The sequence below is a fragment of the Sphaerodactylus townsendi genome, linkage group LG13 (assembly GCF_021028975.2).
Source record: "Sphaerodactylus townsendi isolate TG3544 linkage group LG13, MPM_Stown_v2.3, whole genome shotgun sequence".
Taxonomy (NCBI): Eukaryota; Metazoa; Chordata; class Lepidosauria; order Squamata; family Sphaerodactylidae; genus Sphaerodactylus; species Sphaerodactylus townsendi.
In genome coordinates, this window is record NC_059437.1 from 53,960,707 (window position 1) to 53,970,375 (window position 9,669).

The 9,669-nt window shown below is 45.7% G+C and overlaps 1 non-coding gene across 1 annotated transcript; it reads right to left on the bottom strand.

Moving 5' to 3' along the window:
- Window positions 1-8,247: 8,247 nt before the first annotated feature.
- On the bottom strand, window positions 8,248-8,356 carry LOC125443182. Its single transcript, XR_007246084.1, has one exon. It is a non-coding gene; the product is annotated as a U6 spliceosomal RNA (small nuclear RNA).
- Between the last annotated feature and the right edge of the window lie 1,313 nt (window positions 8,357-9,669).

Sequence of the window (9,669 nt, forward strand, 5' to 3'; positions counted from 1 at the left end):
ATTTTCTCTCTCTAAGCGGGGTAGCCTATTACTGTTGCCATAGGAGCTTGGCTTGGTCCTGGCTACCAGTGGCGCAGTTTAAGGAAGTCAGCCTGTCAGTTCTTCTATCACCAAGCCAGCCCTGTGGTGTGTCAGCATTTTTCACAATGTTGCTCACCAAGCAGTTGGAATTACTTCTCTTTTTGTGACACATACAGCCACGCTGTGACAACTGTCATTGAAACAGAGGGAGACGTGCAGCCCGTTAATCTATCTTTCAAATTGATTTTTTATTTCTGACACAAATGTGCTGTAAATATTCTTGTTCTCTAGGTGCCATTTATGGTTGGGGTTCAGAAACTAGGTATATTTTTCCTGATACAGTTGTATCTGTGGCTGGCATCTTCAGAGGATCTGATGGTAGTAAAGCAAGTGGAGTTTATTGTGCTTTACTACCATCTGATCCTCTGAAGATGCCAGCCACAGATGCAGGCGAAACGTCAGGAGAGAATGCTACTAGAACATGGGCATACAACCCGCAAAACCCACAACACCCTAGTGATTCTGGCTGTGAAAGCCTTCGACAATACACTCTTGTTCTCACTCTGCTGCCCTTCCAAAATATTGAAAAATCAGCCACAATAGCCCTCAATTTTGCCAGATTTTCTTAAAATCCCAAACACCAAATCACAACGTAAGCCCCATGTAACCAGCTCACACTTGGCTAGGGCAAACAAGTTTGCGGCCAATTCCCAACGCTCACTAAGCTAGGGGCTCAATGTCTTGCTTTCCCCTTTTGCTTGTGTTCCTACGTCAGAGGCCGTTGTACACACGCTGAAATTGTCCTGACCTCTAAACCCGTTTCTATTTTAGACTTCTTGACTTTTTCCCGTTATTCTCAGTTGTTTTTCTACATTGTCCCAAGAGGCACATGTAAAGCAATCCGTTTTTCCTCTATTACTGTTTAGGCTTTTGATTCAAAATTAAGATGTCCAAAACTGATTCAGAAATAAGATTCCCAGCTCTCCCTGCTTCAGTGCTAAGGAAGGTTACCAGCTCTGATCTGAGAAATGTCTGGATATTTGGGGGTAGCGGCTGTGGAGGGAGGGAGGGTCTGGGAACAATTTTCACCTAGGGTCTATGGTATACCATAGAGTTTGCCCTCTGTTTTCTTCAGGGGGACTGATCTCTTTAGTGTGGAGATCAGCTGCTATTTTCTGGGAGAACATCCTGGTAATTTCAAGGCGGTACTTGGGAAGTTCAGAGTCCAGAGTCCAAGGAGGGCGTTCAGCAGAGATGCTGATGGTTATCTTCCATATCTCCAGATAGCTATGGACTATTATCAAGCTCTTCCAGCATGGCCAATTGGCCATGCTGGCAGGGGCTGATGGGAATTGTAGTCCATAACATCTGGAGTGCCAAAGGTTGGCCACCACTGTGCTAGATCAAAGACAGCGGGAGAAAAAGGTGGCAGATAACCCTCCCAAACGGAGGTTCAACAGAAACAATGAGGAAGCCAATGGGCCATGCTGGCAGGGGCTGATGGGAATTGTAGTCCATAACATCTGGAGTGCCAAAGGTTCGCCACCACTGTGCTAGATCAAAGACAGCGGGAGAAAAAGGTGGCAGATAACCCTCCCAAACGGAGGTTCAACAGAAACGATGAGGGAAGCCAATGGGCCATGCCATAGGCAGGCTGATGGGAATTGTAGTCCATAACATCTGGAGTGCCAAAGGTTCACCACCACTGTGCTAGATCAAAGACAGCGGGAGAAAAAGGTGGCAGATAACCCTCCCAAACGGAGGTTCAACAGAAACAATGAGGAAGCCAAGGGGCCAAGTGCTGGCAGGCTGATGGGAATTGTCAGGTCCATAAACATCTAGAGAGTGCCAAGGTTACTACCACTGGGTGCTAGATCAAAGACAGCGAGAAAAAAAGTGTGGTAGATAAATCTCCCAAACGGAGGTTCAACAGAAACAATGAGGAAGCCAATGGGCCATGCTGGCAGGGGCTGATGGGAACACCAGTAGTCCATAAACATCTGGAGTGCCAAAGGTTGGCCACCACTGTGCTAGACTTCCACATGGAGAGCTGAAAGGTGGCAGATAACCTCCCCCAAACGGAGGTTCAAACAGAAACAAATGAGGAAGCCAATGGGCCATGCTGGTAGGGGCTTGATGGGGAATTGTAGTCCGTAACATCTGGAGGGCCAGAGGTTGGCCACCACTGTGCTAGGATCAGCATAAATGGGAGAAAAAGGTGGCAGATAAACCCTCCCAAAACGGAGGTTCAACAGGAAACAATGAGGAAGCTAACGGCCATGCTGGCAGGGGCTGATGGGAATTGTAGTCCATAACATCTGGAGTGCCAAAGGTTCGCCACCACGGCGAGTGTTCCTTTCAAAGCTGCCGTTTTCTCCCAGAAAACTGATGTGTATAGTCTGGGCCATTTGGAGATTGCTATGTTAACTCTATTGTAGAATGACCTAAAAAGATGTAGCAGTCACAGTTTTTTTCCTGCCAGGCCTGGAAATAAAATGTCACTTGCTGAATTTCTGTGTCTTCATGATGCACTTGGAGGCAAGTTTAATCAGATGATAACTTTAATCAGCCGACTTTACCGCAGTTACATTAATCTTGCAGTATTTTAATGGAAATGCCTTTGCTGTGAATTGCATGAGATAAGAGCTGTGCTAACTGAATTGGCGCTCCAATTTGAATTCATAGTTTGCACTTGTCGTTCCTTCGAAACACTTCAAAAATAGGACACAGCAATTATTGGGTGGATCGAATTTACTCTGATCCCAAAACCATATATGTTGACTTAATTTACTTGTTTGTTCGTAAAATCTCTGCTATAAACAAGGCAGCTAACAATTAAGGTATATAAAATAGTATGTTGACAACCAACACCATCAACAGCTGGTAAAATCTACAAGCAGTGCCTGTAATAAAAAAATAACAGGCCAACAAGACCGGCTTGCTCTGTGCAACAGTTTTCCGCAGATCAGTAGGCTTGTATGGTTTCCCTTTTGCTGCTGTGTATGGCCATTCATAGGACTGGAACTGATAGGAGATGGAGTGTATGGACATGGGGGTGCTAATGGTGTGTGTGATTTGATGTCACATCTGGGGAAACCGGACATGATGTCACATGACAGCCAGTGTGGGGTAGTGGTTAAGAGCAGGTGGATTCTAATCTGGAGAACCGGGTTTGATTCCCCACTCCTCCACCTGAGTGGCGGAGGCTTATCTGGTGATCCAGATGTGTTTCTGCACTCCTACATTCCTGCTGGGTGACCTTGGGCTAGTCACAGTTCTCTCCAAACTCTCTCAGCCCCACCTGCATCACTAGGTGTCTGTTGTGGGGAGAGGAAGGGAAAGGAGCTTGTAAGCCACCTGGAGTCTCCTTACAGGAGAGAAAGCTGCTGCTGCTGCTGCTGCTTCTTTTCCTCTCTAAAAATCGCAAGAAACTCTATGATAAAACCATACAGTTTCTGGCAATTCCTAGAACATGACATCAATCCCAGTTTTCCCCTGCTAGTGACACCATGTTGTGTGCATTGATGGCTATTTTTCTTCCTCTTGCCTGGCAAAGGGGCAGCATCAGCAGGAAGAGCGGGTTGCTGGCAGGAAACCTCCTGCCATAGTCAGAGGCCCCTTCCACACGCTAAAATAACAAGCTTTCAAACCACTTTCACAACTGTTTGCAAGTGGATTTTGCTATTCCGCACAGCTTCAAAGAGCACTGAAAGCAGTTTGAAAGTGCATTATTCTGCATGTGCGGAATGAGCCAGAGACTTGCCGACCTTAGATGACCCAACTTGTGCCACATGTACTGTGTATGTTGGCTCTAAGAGATGGTCTACAGATTTCCCAGAAGCATCCTTCTGAAACTTCTGCCCTCTTCTCAAACTTTAAGTTCTTCTTTTATTTAATTTTTTTGTTAGGAGAGCAGCAACAATGGCAGGAAGCTAAGAAAAATAAATTAGAATAGCTTTGAAATTCCCAGCCAACCGCTGCGTTTTTTTGCCTTGGAGCACACCGAAATAGAAAATAATTAACTGGGAGCAAAATGCGCGGCCTACTGAGTGTGCCCGTGAGTGAGAGTGAGCTTGCAGGTTTGGAAGTAATTATACGTAAAACTGCTAATATGCCGTTAAAATATCTGTGGCCTGTCAGTGCAGTCAGGAAAATAAATCTGTTGTGTTTCCTTGGCGACGAAGCATTGATTGCCAGAAGCGGGACTCCACAATCTTCTTTCTGCTCTGTGCTTGTGTGACTGCCAGCCCCCAAGTTTCAAATCTAGCTGCAGGCGGAACTGTGGCTACTTATGCACGCACTGCTTGCCCCGCAGCTGTTTGCTTCGCAGTGGGCTTTTCCCGCAGCTTTCTTATTTGCACAGGGATTCTCCTCCTGCAAAGTGCCCCTAACTGAGCCGATCTATCCTTTTTCCCACTCGCTGCTTCCCCATTGATTCCATACAACCTACGTTTGCGGAAGGTCACCTTTTTTCCCAGTAATTTTCTTTAATTTGCTAGACCAGTGATGGCGAACCTTTTCGAGGCCGAGTGCCCAAACTACAACCCAAAACCCACTTGTTATTCGCAAAGTGCCAACACTGCAATTTAACGTGAATACTGAGGCTTTAGTTTAGAAAAAAGGGTCGACTCCAAGGTGTGTGTTACTCAGGAGTAAGCTTGGTGGTAGTTGGCGGCTTTACTTTGAAGCAACCGTGCAACTCTTCCAACGGGTGAATCATGACCCTAGGAGGGTTTACTCAGAAGCAAGCCCCATTGCCAGCAACCGAGCTTACTCCCAGGTAAAGGATTGCGCTTTAGTTTTTCGCATGAAAATCAGTGGGGTTTAACAGCGCTCAACAGGGTTACCTACACGGCTTCCCCAAAACTAGGTCTTAGGTTTAATGCTAATAATCAAGCCCAGAGGCCCAGGCCAGCCTAGATGTGTGGTGGTGGGGGGCACTTTGTTTGCGCGAGCCCACAGAGAGGGCTCTGAGTGCCACCTCTGGCACCCGTGCCATAGGTTCGCCACCACTGTGCTAGACCATGTCAATTTCTTATGTCTGTAGTCTGGAGACGAGCTGTAATTCTGGACCTGGCATCGCGAAGCGGAGGTGACTTTTAAAGCACTTCTCTGATCTTCCAGTTCGGGTCAGTCTTTCCTCTCCCAGACTTGTACACGCTCCAAGCTTCATGTCTCGCACAAGCTGGAGTTTTTATAGCAGGAAGTTGTCTCCCATTGGAGCTGCAGAGTCACCTGATTGGTGCTGGGTCTCGGTGCCAGCTCTCGGGACAACTTCTGCTTGTTTCAGACCCAAATAAACAGTTATTAAACAGGCTTTTCGTCCTTGGCAGCAACAGCATCGAGAACCAATTTTCAGTGGCAGTCTGATATAGCAATTATGGTGGAAAAGTCACATCCAGGAATATGCCCAGAACTACACAGTGGCTGACTACCAATCCCATTCCAAGTTGTTACAAGAACAGGAAATTGTGTAGCTGCATGAAAAATCAACTCTTGCTGGCCAGCCTTTTAAAAATCTAAATAAGGAAGACGTGTTGCAATAGCCGTAGAAAGGAATCAAGAGAGTTGCTGGCTGCCTTTTTTTTTGATTCAGAGGCCCATTTAATGTTCCAAGGAAGTGATAGTAGAGTAATAAACCTCTAATGTAAACCATCATCTCACTAACCTCTTAACCCTGGCAGTCAGGATTTCCTGATAATAAGCATTAAAATCTTCCATATCTGGCATGGTTTTTAGGCAATCCAAATCTCATTTGAAGGAAGGGGGGCGGCATATCTAGGATTTCAGTTTTGTTGGAACGGTAAAAGCGGTGTACATGAAGCTTTCATAAACTTAATTTTATGTTTCCCTCTTGGAATTCAACCCACTGTAAGGCTGTACTTGTTTTTCTATATGCCTCAACATTTGAATTTGTTACTTCTAAAATCATTTACTGGCCACTGGTACCACCCAATTCTTGGACATGCAAGAAAATAAGAACATAAGAACATAAGAACAAGCCAGCTGGATCAGACCAGAGTCCATCTAGTCCAGCACTCTGCTACTCGCAGTGGCCCACCAGGTGCCTTTGGGAGCTCACATGCAAGATGTGAAAGCAATGGCCTTCTGCGGCTGCTGCTGCTCCCGATCACCTGGTCTGTTAAGGCATTTGCAATCTCACATCAAGGAGGATCAAGATTGGTAGCCATAGGTCGACTTCTCCTCCATAAATCTGTCCAAGCCACTTTTAAAGCTATCCAGGTTAGTGGCCATCACCACCTCCTGTGGCAGCATATTCCAAACACCAATCACACGTTGTGTGAAGAAGTGTTTCCTTTTATTAGTCCTAATTCTTTCCCCCAGCATTTTCAATGAATGCCCCCTGGTTCTATTTCTCAACATGCTGCAGGTTAGTGCAAAACGCAGCTTTCCAATCTGCAAAACATGCATTTTGTAATTGATCAGTAAAATGTACGTCCTTATATGACAAGTGGAATGTGTTTGGAAGTAGGGGCTTGCGGGGGCCTGATTCAGATTGGGGCTGAGATGTGTGACCTGAAATGGCAACACTGTGAAAACTTGTGTGAGCAGATGGGCTACATGTTAAGTTTAACCAAGGGGCCAATAGCAGCACTCCAGGGCCATTTCAGAATAGGAAATCGAGGAGGGGAGAAGTTGAAGACCCTTCTCCCCACATGCAGCAATCCTGATCTGAACTGAGCCCCTGTATGCCCGGAAATTGAATTCTGAGCTTGGAACTTCCAGCGTACATATGGTTGGCACCTCCAGTTGTATTTATTCATTTTATGCACGTATTGCTTGCCCTTCTCACTGGCACTCAAGGCAGATTATAACAGTTAAAAAAACACAGTTGGAACAGTACACATATAATCAACCGTACAATAAAATGGGAATACAAAATTTGAGCAGTGCATTAAGCAATATCCTACATACAATTAAAAAAATGTAATGCAAACAGCAAAGACTGAAAACTGGATTGCAAAATTGAAGAAAAGTTATGGTACATCTGATGAACAAAGCAGTGAACGCTACCTGAATTTTCACAGATGTTGACGAGGACCTGATTCCCTTTATAAAAATACCTTTCTGAACAATTATGTTTTCACATACTGCAGAACACACACAAAAAGGTCTGTTTTCATGACCTAAGGGAGTTTTGGTCTCTTTTTATACATTAAGAACTTTTAACAGCCTGATCCTATGTATATTTACTGGTAAGGTCACTCCTATTTTGTTCAGTTGGACTTGCTTCCAAGAAAAGATACATGGGATTGCAGTCATATCATTTTACCGTTACAACCTTGAAGGAAATAATCTTTTACATTGTTGTCATGTGTGCTTTTGAAAAAGCCAAAAATAATCCACCCTTCTGTGTGTATGTGTGTTCGTGTGTGAGAGAAAGAACAGATAGTCAGATTTTGTGGCTTTTATGGCCAGTCTTATTAGCACCTTAAACAAGGTTGCTGTCAGTCTGGCTAGAAGGGAAACCCAGAGGTGAATTCCTAGTTGGGAACATGCTTTGTCATCCAGGGAGATTGCGGTGTATCACTTTTCCTCATTCCATGCGAGGAATTTGCTCCTGGGCAAACTGACAGAGAGTTCCAGTTACTTTCTCTGGCTTTTATCTTGTACCTGTTACATAGCTTGTAAAGAAACACAAATAGTGGTTTGGATCATTCCTACCAGACAAGTGTCCTTTTCTTACCTCTGAAGGCATGGGAGTTAGCCCTTTATTTAGACCACCCCAAATTGGAATTTCTTAAAGGGAACAGACAAGATTAAGTTGAAGCCATGTTTTATAATTATATTGAAGGGCTCATCCCGCACATGCAGAATAATGCACTTTCAAACTGCTTTCAGTGCTCTTTGAAGCTGTGCAGAATAGCAAAATCCACTTGCAAACAGTTGTGGAAATGGTTTGAAAACGCATTATTTTGCGTGTGCGGAAGGGACCAATGTTCACTATCGTTGTGTATCCAAATCCAAGACCAGGGTGGAACAAAAGATTTTAGTAAGCCAAATTTTTGTACATAACACTTGATCTTAAGTGACATTCTACCTTCCCTGGCAATTTTGGATCAATCTTTGTCTCTCAGTTTACTCAGAAAACTATTCTGCCTGTGATTTTTGGGTGCCTGAGCACAAAAATCCAGTTCCAACTAAGGATGCCCATCCTGCGTTCGTCATGTGGATTCTAGTGCCTGAAAGCTGGTTAGTCTCTTCAAAGGACTCTTGAGTTTCTCCTCTTTTTAAAGATTTCATTAGTGCAGGGGTTATGCTAATCTTCTCTGTATCGTTCCAATTTTAGTACATGTGCTGCCAAAGCGAGCACGTGTTTCTCCTCTTGAGGCACAAACCTTTGGGAACTTCTCCTACACGAGCTACACTGGATTGGCCTTGAACGGCATGGGGTTAGCTCAGAGGTGGGATCCAGCAGGTTCTCACAGGTTCCCGAGAGTGGGTTACTAATTATTTGTGTGTGCCGAGAGGGGGTTACTAATGGGTGATTTTGCCTTAGTTACACCCCTCCTCTCAGCAGTAGCACGCAGAACTTGAAGCAGTCTAGCAGGAGGTGCACCACGCGGCTCACCCGCTTCCTTCGGGCCTAATGATCAGCAGAAGGGCTGGGCGGCCCTTGCCACAAAGCTGCCCAGCCTACCGAATTCCCAGCCACACCTCTCATTAAAGACGCTTCAGCCCCACATGCCACGCCACAGTTTGAATCCCACCACCATAGGAACTGTTACTAAAATTTTTGGATCCCACCACTGGGTTAGCTCCTTAGCAGCTCCCATTTCAGTAGGTTTGTGCAGATTAAATCTCCTGGAAGACAGCGATTGCCAGCTTCGTGTAGCGGTTCAGAGTGGTGGACTCTAATCTGGAGAACAGGATTTGATTCCCCACTCTACACATGAAGCCTGCTGGGTGACTTTGAGCGAGGTCTTCACTGTGTCCACAAGGACTTTGGGTTATTATGAGGATCTGCTCAACTGCTCTTCGTGGTGTCCTCCTGGAACTGCCTCCGCTGGCCTCGTGCTAAAGCCAACTTTGTGCTTTCTTGGCAAGTGCTTTTCTAAGGGCTCCATCTCTTTGCCAGCCCGAATCCTTACGCCAAAGGCTTGGGTGGACTGCATGTTCCTCAGGGCCCCCTTTGGCCTCTGTGATTCTATGAAAACAGCCCCCGATTTCAAGGAATTTGCTCTCCCCGCCCTCCCCAGGTAGGACATCGGAAGCCACCGAAAAGGTCAAAGAGAGGCAGGTCTTGTCTCCAGTCTTGGTAAATAAACAGCTTGAGACTTGGCAGCCGGCAGGCCGCATTGTATTAATAGCAGCAGATCTGGTTTCTCCTTGTTGGGCCTCCTCTTGTTTCATCCGTGGAGGAGACCGAGGAACACAATATGTTCAGCTTCTCCCTACCCGCTCACTTTCCCTCCCAAGGGGAAATGAAGCCAACAGGGAGGGACGGTTATGCTTACAGATATTGCCAAACGAGCGGACTTGAAGAAAGGGGACACCTCATTTACCCGTGGTAACCACTGGCGACCACGGATGGTGATATGAGCAGCCCCGCATTGCTGAAAGTCTTCCCTGGGAAAAGGTTTCTGGCGCAACGTCAGTAGAAGAGAAAACACCTCAATCTAATAA